Source organism: Bubalus bubalis, chromosome 3 (genome assembly GCF_019923935.1).
Source record: "Bubalus bubalis isolate 160015118507 breed Murrah chromosome 3, NDDB_SH_1, whole genome shotgun sequence".
Taxonomy (NCBI): Eukaryota; Metazoa; Chordata; class Mammalia; order Artiodactyla; family Bovidae; genus Bubalus; species Bubalus bubalis.
Window position 1 is genome coordinate 168,593,407 of NC_059159.1, and position 19,030 is coordinate 168,612,436.

Here is a 19,030-nt window from a genome sequence, read left to right on the forward strand (position 1 = left end):
GCTGCCAGGCAATCATTGCTAATGGATACCATGGTTATTTGATTGTTTTGCTGTGAGATCATCAGGGACAAATTGAGAGGGCAGCATCAACATATATACAGTGCCACGTGTAAAACAGCCAGTGGGAAGCTGCCGTGTGGCACAGGGAGCTCAGCTGGGTGCTGTGTGATGACCTAGAGGGATGGGAGGGAGGCTACAGAAGGAGAGGATATGTGTGTACATGCAGAAACTAACACAACATTGTGAAACAATTATATTCCAATTAAAAAAAAAATCTATTCACCTTCTTTGTCCTAAGCAAAGAGGAGCAGGTCCTCCATGACCTTTGCTGACCTCCTGAAACTAAGAATCCAAAGGGAGATTTTATTCTGTGATTATAAGCAATGACTCAAAGGGGCACCGTTTGAAAGTGGCTCCCTGGAGTGTCTCCTTTAGACGGGAATCTGTGAAAGAGGTCATCAGCTTATTCTGCTTTGAGTAACCTGTAGGGGTCACAGTAAGATCACGCACAAAGTCCCACATTCTCCTTGAAAGAAAAGACAAAAAAAATCTATGAATTTTCTGAGAAACCATACATTGGGATCTTTGCACAGAGCTAGAAACCCATCTCCTGCTCAATCTCCTTTCTGAAACTTGAAGTGAACAGACCAAGCTGAATATGGATGAGCTTGCATCTCTGTGACCTTCTTTACCTCTTTTCCTCTTTCAGATACAAGCAAGGTCATGGCTTCAGAACATGAATCTCACAGAATGTCCTTCCTGGAAGCCAGCATGTCAGGGAAGCAGCTGTGGAGTCATGGAAAGAGATTCAGGAGACCAGGGTTCAAGCTGTGATCCTGTCCCTTTCTGATCATATCACTCTGTCACTTAGTATCTGTTTTATTCATCTCCTAGGTGGGATAATCCCTATTTCACAGGGTGAGTGTGTCGGTTATGAGTTATATAAGTAAGATGTTTGGCCACAGTTGGTGCTTAACAAATAGTATCTGTGATTATTATTTATATTAACAGCCACCAGGTAGGGAGAAAGTATTGTTTAAGGCTATTAAACTCAAAAACAGTGTTTGCTTAAATTTAGGATATACAGAAATATCATTTGGGGAGCTTATTAAAACACAGATTCTAGACATTAGCTCCAGAGAGTCAGATTCAGTAGGAGTGAGTCTAAGAATCTACATTTTTAACATGAGCTCCAGGTGATTCTGATACAGGTGGCTCACAATCCATACTTTGAGTAAAATGTCATGAAGAGGAAAATGAGCAGCAAACAGGCTTAGCAAAGATTTGTTGATTCATTGATTGACTCATTGGGGACCCAAGCTCTCACCTATAGAGGAGTATGAACGTAAGCATCATTTTATCCCTGCAGTAATCAAGAAATCTCTCCATATGTCTAATTACATCCTTGCCTGCAGTAACCAAAGTCTGTTCTTTTTATTGAAAGTGAGAACAAGTGATCAGCAGTCCTGCCATAAAACTCTTTAGATATTTGCAGAGAGCGGTCATGTCATAACCTACAGTCTTCTCATGTTTTCAGAAAACTCTTTTATTTGCTGTAATTTCGAGTCACTACTAAGACTCAATAAATGATCTCTAATGAATAAAGTCCTGATAAAACAGAAATAAGGATCAAAGAATATCAGTGCTCACTGGGACCTTTGAGATTTTCTAACATGAATCTCTCATTTGACAGATGAGCTAATTAAGACCTAGAAGTCACATCATACATTTGTGACAGGATAGGGTTTAGACCCTGGGCTTCTTGTATTCCATTTCTTACTGCTATATGGTGTAGACTCTATATTTCACTTTAAATCAATGGGGACCTACCCTTTCCAAGGCCATGTGTTGACCTCTGTTGGGAATGAGGAGGTGTGTTGACCTAAGAGAATAGGCTCTGCACTAAAGATCACTGTCTGGTAGAGAAAACATAAAGCTACCAGGCTGTTGACCAATAACATAACCATTGTGAATTGTCCTTATTTTAATAAAATGAAAATTGGAGAAACTAGAGTGGGTGAGCAAATTGCCCAAAGATCAAAGAGTATCTGAAAGAGCCTGAACATGGTCTTCTAATTCATTCAATTAACAGATATTTATGACAGGCTTACTTATTACATGCCGGTCCTATACTAGGCATTTGCTATATCATAATGAATGGGATCTCCATCATGTCAGTGTAATGAGTCAAGCATGGAGCATAATGTGAAGTCCTAGGGCTTAGGGTCCAAAGTTCTCCTCCCTTTCTCTCTTTCAGCAAAGATGAACTGGTTTGCAGTCATCCCGGGACTCTCAAAAGGCAAAGGCAATTCCAGAGACCTCAGGCAAGGAAAGCAAAGATTTTTTCCTGCCTAACAAAAGTGAAGACATAAACCATGGAAAGTCAAATCAATTTTTCCTTAACTCTCTGGAAGCCCAGTGGCTAAGGACCCCAAAGATGGATGGCCTAGCTTCAGGCTGTAATTAAATTTGCCACAGTTATGTTCCCAGCAGTCAGACACCAGGGCCATGAGGGAAGGAAACACACCCTGGTGCCCCCTACCCGTGTTAAATGTTGAATTATCTCACAGTTGATAGTTCCCTAGATTCCTCGACCTTTAAATGCCGAACACTACATGCCTGTTGAATTTTAATCAATTTATTTTTTCCACTGGAAATGTCAGACTTCTGTATGGAATTACTTGGTGCTGCTGATGTGACAAAGACTCAAAGTTCAGTGTCTGAAGTCATGGAATTCCGAGGAACCAGCATGCATCAAGAGACATCATTTGCTGGCAGCGAAATAAGGGAGTGAGAGAACATATATTTTTCATTAGTTTTCATTTAGAGGTCCAGGACCTGAATTTATTTTGTCTTCTATCCTCAGCAGGAAGAAAACTACTCAGGCTTGCTAATCACCTGGACCATGTCACTAAGAAAGCTGAAGAGGGAATGTGATTTCTTATTCATAAGCCCACTGTGTGTCTGAAAATGTATTACTATTTAATCCTCACCCAAACTCTGTGATATAATAATTACAATTCTCATTTTACAGGAGAAATTGAGGTTTGAAGAAACTTGCCAGTTACTGCAGAGCTTGTGACAGAGCACAGTCGAAACAGTGGTCTTGGTGAGTCCAAAACTCACACTCTTGTTGTTACACCAACTGCCCTAAACTGAGTCAGTATTCCTTTACTCATCTTGCAGAATAATAATCAGTCTCCAGGTTAAGCTGAGTACAACTGGTTCACCTGATTTCCAACTGCTCTTGGCTTAACTGACCCAGAACCTTCACATTCATGCATTTTTACATCCACATAAATAACTTCTATAATATTTGTTGTCTGTGAAAAAATTGTGTCTCGCATGTTCATTAGTCTGATCACCAGGGGAGGTACCTGGCATGTAGTAGCTACTCAATACATATTTGTTGAATTTTTCTCTTTTTGCTGCTGTGCCTGTCTCTGTGGCCGTTTCTCTCTGTCTCTTTCTCTTTCTCTCTCTTGCCTCGATGTGTGTTCCAGCATTTATCTCTAGGTTAAGAAAATGCCAAACCAATCTTAGAAATTCTTGGATCTCCCCCTTCATTGAGCCATTCCTGTCTCTCTTGCTGGCTAAATAAAGCTAACATTTAAGTCACAGAACAGTTCCCAAGGTGATCATGGAGAAGCAGAACTCCACTAATCACTGACTAGTTTCACATGTTAAGAAAAGGCTGTTTGGTCAAGCCCACAGCTCCACAGCCCATGTTCCATTCACATGCCCACTTTCCGTCTATAGAACTATGTGCCCAGCAGGCTTAGCAGATTGAAAATTCCTAGGCAGGAGTGGACTTGTCCAGGACTGTCGCTGCACCCTGCTTCCATTTCTGCAGAGAGGAAGGTGCTAAAAGCTTATTGAAGCAGCTAACAGCAGACAGGCTTGGTACTCTTAGATGACTCCTTCAGCTGGTCTCCTGGGGAAAGAAACCTGCCAATGCCCCAACCCATTTTTGTAGCTTCATGTATAACCACTTTACACCTTCTGGTCAAAGGATTGAACTCAAATGCACACAGTGACTGAGCAAATAATATAAACGTGTATATCAGCTCAAGAGAATGAAACTAGATACTCCCTACAAAAAGGCCATATACTGTCAATGCCTAACACGAGCAGATTGTGCCCAGGGGAAGGATGCCCTGTGCTGCTATAGCTTCAAATGTTCAAAAGGATTCTGATAGCCAGTATATATACAACACCTGTCAAGCTTAACTACAATTTAAATATTCTAAAATTAGGTGTGGAATAGAGAGCTGTGGAAATCTCTCTTCCTGAGTCTTGGGGGCCTTGTTACCTGTGTTTGCTGACCCTTGGATTTCCTTCATGCTGTTCCCTTTCCCTAGAATTCCTGGCCCTCTGTTCCCATCTATACTCGTTCTGAGACACCACCTCCTCTGTGAAGCATTTCCCCACTTATAACGGACCTCTCTCTCCTCTGTGTTCCCAGGATATGTTTCATGAACTTTAATAAATGTAAAACGTTGTAGACTTTGAGTTCCTTGGATCTTACTCAAAGCTTCATTCTCTCCCTTCCCATACTATCCATCCTTAGGACTAATAGTAAATATCTTCTGAAGCCAAGTGAAAGTGAAGTGAAGTCACTCAGTCGTGTCTGACTCTTTGCGACCCCATAGACTGTAGTCCACCAGGCTCCTCCGTCCATGGGATTCTCCAGGCAAGAATAGTGGAGTGGGTTGCCATTTCCTTCTCCACGGAATCTTCCTGACCCAGGGATCGAACCCAGGTCTCCCGCACTGCAGGCCGATGCTTTAACCTCTGAGCCACCAGGGAAGCTCTTTGAAGCCAAGATGGAATGAATAAATTAGCTAGTAAGCAAATAAAAGTGTGGCCTAATAGAGCATGAATTTTGGAGGTGGACTTTGGTCTCTGGATTCCAGTTTTATGTCTGCCAGTTATCAAGTTTGTGATCTTGGAAATACTTCTCTTGTCGTCTGTAAAAGAAAGACAAAGATGTCTATACTGCAAGGTTGTTGTGATGATTAAGGAAAATGAACTTCTCCTATTGCAGTGTTTTTAAACATAGCTAATCATAAGAATCACTGAGCCGTTTATTATTAATCAAACAAGGCCCACCCATGGCATAGTGAATCCAAACCATTGGTGTAAGAACCTAGGGATGTATGTTCTAACCAGAAGGGATTAGAAAATCAAACACATTACTTGTTACCACTTCTATATTTCTAATAGCATCCTTCTGGATATCTCAAGGTAGTTCAAACTTTTGGGGTCATACTTACTGCCATTGTTTAAATTAAAATGGAACATACACTCATTCCTTTCCTTAGTCTGATGATGAGGCCATGTTCCAAGTAAAAGTAATCATTGCAGATTTACTGATAGGAGGCTTACCATTAAAGTTCTTTTAAAAAGTGTTTCCTTTTTCCTTTGGATCCCATTAAAATGTTAGCACCATAAGGACAGGCAATTCATCTTTTTTTGTTTGTTCTTATATACACAGAGCTTAGGACATACCTGCAACATAGGTGTGCATTTAATGTTTTTTGAATTAGATCAGATAACTCAGTTTGCCACACACATGTTCTAGGAATAGGCTGACATTTTGAATAGCAAATGGTTCTTCCACTTCAGTTCTCAATCCCAAACAGGACCTGGGGTAAAACTATGCTAAGAACACTTTAAATCACAGCTCAAAACCTCAGTAGCTAAAATTTTAGCTGAATACTTGATGGTTTTATTACTACCTGTTTATTTTCTCATTAATCACTTTATGGACTGTTTGTCTAAGCACACGCCTTCGTGATGTATAGAACCAAGGGGTGGATAAGAAAGATGGAAGTATTAGTATGGCCATTCACTGTGGCAGGCTGCAAGGAATGGTTCTATTGAAAAACAAGTAAGAAATCTTGAATTGTTCTTTGTTAAACCACACTGGAAATAAGTAGAGACAACTTATTTACTCAATTCCGATATTGGTCAAAAACAGCAAGAATTACAAATCGGAAAAATTTTTAAAAACACATTGTGTTGAATATACATGTCTATTTACACCATCCAAGGGAACAATGTTGTAATAAATCACTGATGAAATCAGGAGTTAACTTTAATTTTACAATTTATCAAAAAGAATTAAGTATACAGTAAAAGGAAATTGTCCTTTGCCAAATGAAGAAGAGGCAAAATAAGGATTAACTACCAGGTGGCCAAGACACAAAATTTCATATGTAAATAACTCCCAAACAAATAAATATATTAATATATAAATAAATAGTAAGAACAAATATCTTAGTTCAGGGAAATACTGACTACATAGCTGGATGGTATCATGGGGAAAGATAATGTAAGATTTCACAGTCATTTGAAATAAAATCCATTTATTTAATTCTTTCTATTATAGTACAATTCCTATGGTAGAATGTACCTTTTTTCTGATTTTAGATTTTTCCCTTTAAGAGAATTACACACCTATGCCTCACCTCCAAATACATTGGGCTTGGTCACCTGACTTACTTTGGCCAACGATATATTGGCAGAAATGCCATGAACAGAGGCTTTAAAAGTGCCTGCTCAGTTCGTTTTGGTCTCTTGTGTTTTTGCCACCTACCATGAGAAGACTAGGACTTCCCCAACAGTTTAGCAGATAAGGAATCTGCCTGTAATGCAGGAGACAGAGGAGATGTGGGTTTGATCCCTGGGTCTGGAAGATCTCCTGGAGGGGGAAATGGCAACCCATTCTGTATTCTTGCCTGAAAAATCCCATGAATAGAGGAACCTAGTGGGCTCCAGTCCAAAGGGCTGCAAAGAGTCAGACACAACTGAGCATGCACGTGCGCATGTGCGCGCGCACATACACACACACACACTCACACACTCACTCACACACACACCTGAGAAGACCATGCCCTGGATAGACTAAACCCAGAATGAAACAAGTGTGATATGAACGATACACAACCTATGGCAGAGTACCTACCCATCCTCTTGGTAGGAGACCCATAAACTAGTAAGTGAAAGAATCAGAATCATACATGATTTTGGTGTAAAACTACCACAATTTTGTGCAGCATCATCATAGTAATATCTGGCTGCTGTAGACCCCATAAACCTGCAACTGCTGCTGCTGCTGCTGCTGCTAAGTCGCTTCAGTCATGTCCAACTCTGTGCGACCCCATAGACGGCAGCCCCCCAGGCTCCCCTGTCCCTGGGATTCTCCAGGCAAGAACACTGGAGTGGGTTGCCATTTCCTTCTCCAATGCATGAAAGTGAAAGTGAAGCCACTCAGTCATGTCCGACTCTAAGCGACAACATGGACTGCAGCCTACCAGGCTCCTCCCATGGGATTTTCCAGGCAAGAGTACTGGCGTGGGGTGCCATTGCCTCCTCCTGCAACTGCTGAGGAAGACTAATATTGCTCAAGGTGGCCTTTGCTTCATGTGAATTTCTCCAACTCCTTGTATGTATGGAACTTGGGCTGTAAGAAGCAATGTATTTTATAGCATCTCTTGTAGAATCTCATGTAGCTGTCTGTGACATGCAGGATGGTACATATACAGAGACCAACCATGAACTCTAAATCTTAATGACACCTGTTATTACCTTGAACATTAGCTATAAATGGAACTTGGGTCATATTACATTGTGCTATTATGAAATAAATCTTTACTGGTAAGGAAAGTCTAGATTATACTGCTGTGATTAAAAAAAAAAAAATCTCAAAATGGAACTTTCCTACAGTGTTGGTAGGAATGTAAATTGGTACAGCCATTATGGAAAACAGTGTGGAGGCTCTTCAAAAAATTAAAGAAAGAGTCGCCATATGATCCAGCAATCTCACTCCTGGGCATACATCTGTAGAAAACTATAATTCAGAAAGATACATGCACATCTATGCTCATAGCAGCACTATTTACAACATCCAAGACTTGGAAGCAATCTAAATGTCTATCAACAGATGATTGGATAAAGAAGAAGTAGTGCATATATACCATCGGGTACTACTTAGCCACAAAAAAGAAAAAATTCATGCCATTTGCAGAAGCATGGATGGAGCTAGAGATTATCGTACTAAGTGAAACAAGTCAGAAAGAGGAAGACAAATACATAGAGAATCTAAAATATGACACAAATTAACTTATCTAGGAAACAGAAACAGATTCACAGACATAAATAACAGTCTTGTGGTTGCCAGGGAGCGGGTAGGGGAGAGCAACTGATTTGGAGTTTGGGATTAGTAGATGAATACTATTATATAGAGAGTGGATAAACAAGTGCCATCCCCACTGTATAGCACAGGGAACTACATTCAATATCCTGTGATAAGCCACAATGGAAAAAATATGCAAAAGAACATATATATATATATAACAATCATTTTGCTATATAGCAGAGATTAACACAATATTGTAAATCAACTACATTTCAATAAAATAAAATTTTGAAAAAGCTCTGTGGTTTAGAAAAACCCAGGTATATTTTTCAGTAAGAACAAAAATCTATCTGGTGACTCAGTGAAACAGGTGAATGGAGGCTTTGACATCCTACCGCTGTGCCATCTGGAATACGTGGCCTCCGCAGTCAATGTGGCAGATAAAGGGAAGTGCAAAAGGTCTTATATTGGCCATTAACCATTTCGTCTCAGAGTTGGTGCACAACACGTCCTCTCACAGTCCACTGACTAGTACTAGACACAAAGTCCTATCGGACCAGGCACAAGGCCGTGTGTGTGTATTAGGCACTCAGTCCTGTCCGACTCTTTGTGAGCCCACAGACTGTAGCTCACCAGGCTCCTCTGTCCATGGAATTCTCCAGGCAAGAATACTGGAACGAGAGGTGTAATTATTATCTTGTGGCTGAAAAAGAGTGGAACTGGATGTGGGTAAACATTGGTAATACCAACCACAAAATCATATTGTTCTAGTTTATTAAATGGAGAAGATAATCGGTGTTGTCACTGTGATAATGATAGTTATTGTGTCAAATATGACACATGACAAACTAGCTGATTGATACGTGAACACAATTTTTAAAAGTATCCTGGAATATGACTAGTGACAGATGTTAACACATTTAAAGTGAGTATCTCTATTAACACAAAAGAATATTCAGTAAGGGCTCACCCGCACTCTTGAGTGGTGAAAGCCTCTGAGGTACTACTGTCTATGCCTCTGTTTGGGGTAATGAACTTGTCTGATATAATTGGAATCCAACAGAGAAAAGGGCACAACCCTTTGAGCCCTTCTGGGAGTAGGACTCTGAAAGATATAGGTAGAAGGATGAAGCATTTTAAGTTTCTCCATAGATCTAAATGACTTTGGGGCAGATAAAACATCCCAAATTGCTCTGAAGCCATCCAAGCATTAAAAATTCCATGCAACAGAGAGCAATGCTAAACTGAAATAAGACACCATGTAGACACCCAGCCTGGGGGAGACAAAAACAACCACCTCTGCTCTAGAGGCCATGGTTGGGAGGAGGGGGGTCGGTCATGGGAGTGTGTAGCCAAGTCTCATAATGTATGATCTCAGTAATGTTTATCCACTTTCTAATGAGCTAGACTCTGCAATAAGACATCAGTACCCAAAGTACTGAAATTGTGAATTGGACAAAATAACCACGGGGATAATAAAACTATTTTATGGGCTTGGAAAAATAGAAAGCAGTGTTTCAAAATGAGTCATGCTATACAATCGGTAAGTCCATACAGGAAGAAAAATCGGTAATCGTTAGGGAGTTAATAAGAGAGAACTAGATGAAAACTGTGCCTTTGTGTCTTGGGCATGATTTTATTTCTAACTTCTCTATTGGGTTTAAAAAGTAAGAGCTGCCTGGGAAGTAACATTGTCCAGACATAACTCCCCGAAGTATCATTTTACTTTTGTTCTTCCAAGCAATTGAGTTAAATTTATGACTATCCCAAGTGGCCAGACACACCTCCTGAGTATAAGTGGACCACAAGGCTCCATTCTCCCATTTCAGCTCAGAGTCCTAGAAACCTGTTCAGTGATGCTTCTGTAAAACTTTCTGGTTTTGCTGTAAGGAACTGTGGATAGCAGAGATGACCATTCTTCAAAGGGTGAAAAAATATGAGATGACTCTAATACTGAGTTGAGAAACTCTGCTGTTATCATTGTTTAGTCACTAAGTTGTATCTGACTCTTTGTGACCCCATGGACTGTGGCCTGCCAGGCTTCTCTGTTCATGGAATTTTCCAAGCAAAAATACTGGAAGGGGGGTTGCACTTCCTACTCCAGAGAATCTTCCAACCCAGAGATCGAATCTGCATCTCCTGCATCGTCAGGCAGATTCTTTACCACTGAGCCACTGGGGAAGCCCTGAGAAACTCTGCATTCCATGAAAATAAAGTGACATATATGTCTGTCAATGTCTTAGAAGCTCACTGCCTTTAAGACTCTGGGATATCTGTTAGCTCTTCTTTATTGGCTGAGGGTAGATGGTGTACCTCAGAAGGAATCTACAATGTTTGTGTGAAATTTTTACAGGCTAACAGAGTGTCATTCTTGTACACAACATTCTGAGGTGAATTAGAACTTACATCATTTGTAGGTCATCTTGCATGAAATTGAAAACACATGAACCCAGAACTACACATAAACTCACACGTGTATACACACCCATGCATAGATAACTTCACTGTTGCTACTTAATGGCCTTATGCTCCTAGGAAACACTAGCTTCATTCTTTAATCTACCATGGGTTCCGGCCAAATGCAAGAATTTCTGTACTTTGAAGAGTAGAGCATTACAGCATTCACCTTTCTTCTAATTAGTAAGAAAAAGTAAAAGGTATCACATATATATGGAATTTAGAAAGAGGGTAGCAATAACCCTGTGTACGAGACAGCAAAAGAGACACTGATGTATAGAACAGTCTTATGGACTCTGTGGGAGAGGGAGAGAGTGGGAAGATTTAGGAGAATGGCATTGAAACATGTAAAATATCATGTATGAAACGGAAAAAAAAATAAAAAAAATAAAAATTCCCTCAGGCAAAAAAAAAAAAAAAAAGGTATCACAGACTCTTAGAAAATTCTTCCCTGAAAACCTAGGCATCTTGGCCATTGTCATGATCATAACCATTCCTTTACCGAGGGATAAGAACAGACTTGAAACTTTGTTACCTGGAGACCGTGGAACACAAGGTGTGAGTCCTTCAACTCTCAAAGGAAAAGTAATGTAAGTTAACATAAAAGTAGACAATACATGTTGAGATATTCTATAGTCCTTTTATCCAATACCACAGCATGATAAATGTTTCACGCTTACTACTTTGTCATATCCCTATTAGTAAATAGGCGAAACAACCTACTTTTAAATATCTTTCCTAGAGACAAGAAGCCCCGTTTACAGAGCCCCACAGGCAACATGAAAAGTTGTCACTGGATATTACTGTTGTCACACAGGCAGAGAATGGGTGACACGGTTAGGCTCTCATCCTCAGAAGCAGTGTGGGGGTGTGGTCTGCTGAGGATGACATGGGTGGTCAAACATATCTGCTCATCTCTTATAAGATGGAAAAGGAGGGCATAGTCTTCATTGCCTCCAGAAATGGGAAAAAAAAAAAAAATCTACTCCAGGAATAAGCCAAGAAGCCATATCAGGCATTTTCTTCATTCTGTACCAAGATTTTTTTGAGTAGAAAATAAAAATATTCTCTAAAGGAACAATCTTTCCTTATACATGCCGTGTGTCTGCTAGCACACCCACTGGCTGACGTATACAAAGAACCACATGGATCTTTACTGACCTTGAGAATATCAGCTTCCTGCTATGCTCACGGAGCTCTTCCTCCTCCCTCATCACATCTGCCTCTTACCCCTTGCTTTTAAGTCATTTCTTTAATTCCCATCTTACCTTTGAAGATTTTCCTTTTTTCTGTTGTTAACTCACGGGGATCAGACATTTTCTCCTGGAAGTACAAAACTCACAAAAAGATTCGAGATCCTTAAGTCACAGCATTGGCAACCTAAATTGAAAGTCTCAGGATGAGCTGTTTTCATCTGGGGGATTATTTAGCCTTCAATCACTTCATTTCTCTCTGCCTAATGCTTTTGTCCAAATGGGGAAAATAAAAGAGAGGGGTTATTTATCCATATCCTTCAAAACAAAATACAAATTCTATGCAAATTTAAGCATTCCAGATCATTGAAGTCCCTTGGCCATTTTACCAACTAAATTCACCCACTGGTTATCTCTCCCTTAGACTTAAGTACCCGTGGGCACCCCTTTGTCCCAAGATCTAGCCAATCTTTAATATCTCCAACACATTTGCATGTGTACGCACAAATGTACACACAATTGTTTCTTCTCCTCACCTGGCAACTAGATTTCTTTACCTCTTTATTTGGGTTCATGTACGTAACTCAAAATCCCTCTCATTTTTTCCTAAGATTTCTATTGTGTTAAAATATACATAAAATCTTTATTACTTTAATCATTCTTAAGGGTCCAATTCAGTGGCATTAAATATACTCATAATGTTGGTTAACCATCACCATTTTCTGTACCCCAAACTTTTTCACCATCCTCAACAAATTTTGTACCCATAAAATTATAACTTATCCTTCCTCTCTTCCCCTAGCCACTGGTGACATCTATCCTACTGTCTGTCTCTGCAAATTCACCTATTTTAGGTATTTCATATAAAGAGAATCATACATATTTGTATATATACCTGGCTTATTTCACTAAGCACAATCTCTTGAAGGTCCATCCACCACCTATCGTTTAGCATACATCAACATTTTATTCCTTTTTTCTATTGAATAATATTCCATTTACATATATACTCCTGGAGAAAGAAATGGCAACCTGCTCTAGTATTCTTGCCTGGAGAATCCCAAGGAAACAGGAGCTTGGTGGACTATAGTCCATGGGGTTGCAAAGAGTCAAACATGACTGAGTGGCTGAGCCTGCACAAATGTACACATATATCACAATTTTACTTATCCACTAAGCTATTGAAAGGCACTAGGGCTGCTGCTGCTGCTGCTAAGTCGCTTCAGTCGTGTCCGACTCTGTGCGACCCCATAGACGGCAGCCCACCAGGCTCCCCCGTCCCTGGGATTCTCCAGGCAAGAACACTGGAGTGGGTTGCCATTTCCTTCTCCAATGCATGAAAGTGAATAGTGAAAGTGAAGTCGCTCAGTCGTGTCCGGCTCTTCGTAACCCCATGGACTACAGCCTACCAGGCTCCTCCGCCCATGGGATTTTCCAGGCAAGAGTACTGGAGTGGGGTGCCATTGCCTTCTCTGAGAGCTACTTCTACCTTTTGGTTATTGTCAACAATGCTGCAGTGAATACTGATGCACAAATAATCTATTTATGTCTCTGCTTTTAATTCTTTTGAATATATACCTAGAAGTGGGGTTCTGGGTCACATGTAATTCTACACTTAATCTTTTGTGAAACTGCCAAACTGCTTTCCACAGTGGGAGCAATGTTTTATGTTCCTACCAGTAATGCATGAGGATTGAATTTCCCCATATCCTTGACAGCACTTCCTATTTTCCATTTTTATTATTATAGTCATCCTGATGTGTGCTAAGTGTATCCTGTTCCCATTTACGTTTCCCCAATGACAAAGATGCTGAGCATCTTCTTGTGTGTTTACTGGTCATTTGTGTATTTCCTTTGGAGAAATGTCTCTTCAAGTCCTTTGCTCATTTTTGAATGGGGTTGTTTGGTTTTTTGCTTTTGTGTCTTAGGATTCTTTATATATTCTGGATATTAATCTCTTATCAAGCATATGATTGGGAAACACTCTTATTAAGGAGATTGTCTTTTCACTTTCTTGATATATCCTTTGATGTACAAAGAGTTCTTAATTTTGATGGCATTTAATTATTTTATTTTTTCTTTTGTTGACTGCTTTCAATGCCGTATACACAGTCATTGTCAAATCCACTGTCAATATTTTCTTCTAAGAGTTTTATAGCTGTAGCCCTTAAGGTTAGGTCTTTGATCCATTTTGAGTTACTTTTTATACATGATGTGACAGAGAAGTACAGCTTCATTCTTTTGCATGTGGATATTTAGTTTTCCCAGCACCACTTGTTGAAAAGACTGTCCCCACTTCTTCCACTTTATATTCAAAGCAGTCAATAGAAGTAAACCACTAAAGCCATTTACCCAGAGAGAAAAGATCATAAAAGCATGTCCAGGAAGTCTTGACTTGATAGACTAGACATGATTTACTGTAAGTTCCATGGAAGGAGAAATTGCTTGTGTGAAGTTCAACACAGTAACCTCAGCTCCTAGAATCATGCCTGGCACATCATAGGCTTTCCATAAATATTCATTAGAAAAAAAATCAATGAGTAAATGACCTATTTTTGCACTCTGAAATAAAGTGTAAGAAGGCAAAGATTATGTAGGCTAGCGATATAGAGTTGAAAGTTCAGACACGTGGTAATGGAGATATTTCTGGGGAAATCAGGCCTTCTTGGTCTAGAACGCTGCTGCCATGTAGCATCCACAGCTGCCATCTGCTAATGTTCACGGTTCTCTCCTTTATTAGAGTGAAACCTTGAAGGCCGCAACCACTTCCACACTCCCTCCTGAGGGACTGTGCCTGCACTTTGTCCTTGGTCTAAAATACTCTTTTTACTTCCCAGTTACACTCGTCACACCTCACACACAATTGAGCATATACCCCATACACACAACTTACCCAGCTAACTCTCTGTCATGTTGAATATCTCAGCTCAATATCACTGTCTCATCATTACCTTCTCTGCCAGGACAAGGTCAGTCCTACAGCCAGATCACCCTTACCACTCAGTATATTCCAATGTAGGTAATTATATTTGTGACATGATTTGATAAATGTTTCTTTCCCCCAGCTGGTATATGCCTACCACACTGAGATGTGGTTGCTGCTAAGTCACTTCAGTTGTGTCCGACTCTGCGTGACCCCATAGACGGCAGCCCACCAGGCTCCCCCATCCCTGGGATTTTCCAGGCAAGAACACTGGAGTGGGTTGCCATTTCCTTCTCCAATGCATGAAAGTGAAAAGTGAAAGTGGAGTCGCTCGGTGGTATCCAACTCTAAGCGACCCCATGGACTGCAGCCTACCAGGCTCCTCCATCCATGGGATTTTCCAGGCAAGAGTACTGGAGTAGGGTGCCATTGCCTTCTCCGGAGATGTGCTTAGTGGGATTTTAAAAACTACCCAGTAAACAAGCCTATAGGAGACACCCAAATGTGGTTAATGGTCATTATTTGGAATCAATCATTATCTAGGTCTAAAGATAATGATAAAATAGTGAGTTGGACCAATGGGAAAAGACCATCAGATGACAACCATAAACACAATGACAAAAACAACTCAAGAGAACAGCTCTTAGATATGTTCTGCTCTCACTAATCACAGACAAGCAACATTCACATTTGAAAATGAGTTTGGCTGAGGACTATTGATTTCCTCTCTGCCCTGCCTCAGGCTCTGTGTTGAGACCCCATGTCTCAAGAGGGAGAACACCCTGCCTGGCTCCACTTGGCCTTGGTTTACCTCCAGCTCGAACACGCCTGCCTGCATGTCAGGTTTAATTAAAGGCCAAAACAATGGCAACAGCAGCGGAAGCAGGGTGGTCAAGAGACCTTGCTTGTTTTGTAAAGTAGAACATTTAGAGGGGATTTTCAGAAGGCAAATGAGCAAAACAAAGATCTCTGGAGCATCCCTTCCTGGCAGCTGTGGAGAGGGCCACTCCACAGGTCTTTGAGTCCCTTACTTTCTAGGTGGGTAATGTGGGAGGGAAGAACAACTCTGTCATTATGGCCCCAGAGGACATAAACCAGACAGAATTGGAACAAGGGCTCCAAATAGCCCACTTGCTCCTGTTCTGGGCCGCCAGCTGAAAACATTCAATCAGACGTGGCTGCACCCACAGCCCCAACCTCAGGTGCTTGACACAGGCTGGGGATGGATTAGAACACTAGAGGGTAGAGAATGAGAACAGGGTGCCCATAGTGAAGGAAGGTGGCAATGGTTATAGCAAAGGGCTCCTTGGGGCAGACATTCAGCCACCCTCGTGATTCCTATCAACCCCCTTATGGGCACAAGCCACGTTTTTCCGTGGTCTCCCTGCAAACTCCTCTCCAATTGTAACACACATGCTTTCTCCTCTTCCTTACCCTGTTCAGCATCATGACTCCCCAGGTAAGTCTTCCGTATTGCGTGAGAATACATGTGTTGCATGGGGAGAAGACAAAGTGACAAAGTCCAAACCTTTTGCGATGATGAGGGGAGAGGGAAGGATAGGGACTTTCTAGGTGCTTTTGTCCCATCACTCAGGATACCCGCTAAGAAACAGATAAATTTTACAAGAGGTAAGGTCTTCTATCTTCCGTACTTTTTATTTAAAGCAAAACAAGTCCAACTCTCAGAGAATTTGAAATAATATTATAATGAATGCATATATACATTCTTCACTTAGATTCACCATTGCTAACATCTTCTCACATCCGCTTTATCTGCATATATATGTACACACACAGAGCATGGATTTTCCCCCCCCAAAATCCTTTGAATGTAACCTATAGGCATAGTAACATTTTAACCCTAAACACCTTAGAATATACCTATCTATGGAACACAAGGACCTTGCCTTACTGAATATACTAATATTACACCCAAGAGATTTAACATGAATAAGGTAATTGCCTAACATGTGGCCCATATCCAAATTATCCCAAGTACTCTCCAAATATACTTTTTTAAAAACATAGCTCTTTCAACACCAAGACGCAATTAAAGGTTTCTTATTGTATTTGTTTTTATGCTTCCTTATTGTATTTAATATGCACCCTCCTCTAGTTTATTCATCTGCTTATTTGGTGGTTTATATTTGAAAAGTGAAAGTTGCTCAGTCGGGTCCAACTCTTTTCAACGCTGTGGACATATGGTCCATGGAATTCTCCAGGCCAGAATACTGGAGTGGGTAGCTGCTCCCTTCCCCAGGAGATCTTTCCAACCCAGGGATTGAACCCAGGTCTCCCACATTGCAGGTGAATTCTTTATCAGCTGAGCCACCAGGGAAGCCCAAGAATAGTGGAGTGAGTAGCCTATCCCTTCACCAGTGAATCTTCCTAACCCAGGAATTGAACCAGGGTCTCCTGCATTGCAGGCGGATTCACCAGCTGAGCTACCAGAGAAGTCCTGTTTATATTTATTCATGGGCAATTTTTTAGAAAGTTTCAGGCTAGCTGTCTTGCTGAAATGCCCCAAATTTTGGATTTTTCTGTTTCCTCATAATGGGATTCAAGTTAAGCCTTTTGTGGAGGATATCATGTAACTGACTTTGAATCACATCAGGAGGCACCTAATGCTAGTTTATCCTATTATTGTTGTTAAATTTGATCCCCGTTGGTTAAGGTGGGAGTCCCCACATGTCTCCATGATTAAGAATCTCTTTCCTCAATTAAGATATGACCTGTGAGATTATAGCTGGAAACTCCATAAACGTCCTGTTTTTTTAAGACCCTTTTAACCAATGACTTAAACCTGTTATTGACCCTTTGTGAATCAGTTATTTCTTGATGTTACCAAATGATGACTTTCCATTTTATTATTTCAATAGCATATATTAGTATTCTTTATTAAGAATGTTTCCTTTCTCTTTCAAGGTGGAAGGGTGTAGAGTGCATCTTAAAGACAAGACCCCAAAATACATAGGAATAAAGCTTATGGTACTGATCACATCTGCTTAAATATTCCACGTGGAGTCAGATGCTTCCCTTTATGACTGGTCTGCTCTGATGTGGGTCTGAAGCCCTCCAAGATCTTCAGATACCCCAATATCTTCATCCTCCTGGCTCCCTGAGCATGACAAATCACCAACACTATGTGAGAAATTTAGAGAGAACAGTATGAAACATTCTTATAAGCTATACACATGAAATTTCTCATTTGGGAGGAGATTAACCTAGTAGGGAATTGGTTTATTGTGGAAATAGGGTAGGAGATCTTAGGGTTTAGACGAAACAGTTGTAGCAAGGAAGATGCATTAAGCACAGTCAAACCTATTGAAGTTTAACTCCTAGTAGAGAAAGTGAGCAGGGTGAGAGACTAAAGGAGAACGAGCAAGAGTTGGAGCCTCCAAGGCATGTCTGGGACGAGTAGGATAGGGCCACAGTGGGGGTCTCTCATCTACTTCAGAACACTGCGGACTTTCTGGGGACTGAATGCAGTCTTAGCTCCTCCACGGAGCCCCTCCTACGTGAGGACAGACTGCCTTAATTGAATCAGATGTCTGACTGGGGAGGCCGTGGTTGCTGGGGTGATGGCCACCATGACACTCTTGCACCGCCTCAGCTGCTCCCTGTGGCTCGGTTCTGGTGCGATTTGGTGTTCTGCAGCCTCAGAAACAAAGCTGACATCAAATCTCTCCATCTCTGCCTGACTAGGGAGTTCCTGCCGAGATTAGAAAAGGGGAAAGCAAGCACAAATGTGGGTGGAGAGGGGGCATGGCGGCAGGGAGCAAAGGGTAGAGACGGGTGTCTTTAAATCAGCAGAACAATCAGTACTAGGCAGGGGCAATTTTGAAATTAGGCTTCGGATTCTATTTTATCTTATTTTTTATGAAAAGTACCATCCTCTCTCTGATGAAGAAGTCCTGCTGCTCTATTGTTATAATCTCACCTCCACTCACACAGTTTCATGCCGGTACATTTCTGACCCACTTTCTTCATCTCCTTTGCTTGTTTCCTTCAAGAGCAGTTTTAGCTCCCAACCCCAGCTAGTACCTTGCTTAAATTGCTTTAATCTCCAAGTGCTTCTTATATTGATTTTAAACAGTTAAGCTGCCAATCAACTCCTCTCCTTGTGCAGCAGCTGAGGGTGAAGAGATTAAAACAACAAACAAATAAGGCCTGAGCTAGGAAGTTGGTTAGAATTTCCAAGTGAATGTCAGCACCTACCAGCAGTGTCTCTTCACCCCTCCCATCATGAAGGTGCAAAGTTATTACAAACAGACTGTGCCTAGCTTTGTAATGTTAACAATAGCAGGCATTTAA

At 40.9% G+C, this 19,030-nt stretch overlaps 1 long non-coding RNA gene across 1 annotated transcript; it reads right to left on the bottom strand.

Moving 5' to 3' along the window:
- Positions 1–17,583: 17,583 nt before the first annotated feature.
- LOC123332444 lies at positions 17,584–18,752 on the bottom strand. The gene is made up of 2 exons (XR_006549235.1): positions 18,657–18,752; positions 17,584–17,857 (listed from the first exon to the last, which is right to left on the bottom strand). It is a non-coding gene; the product is annotated as an uncharacterized LOC123332444 (long non-coding RNA).
- Positions 18,753–19,030: the final 278 nt, after the last annotated feature.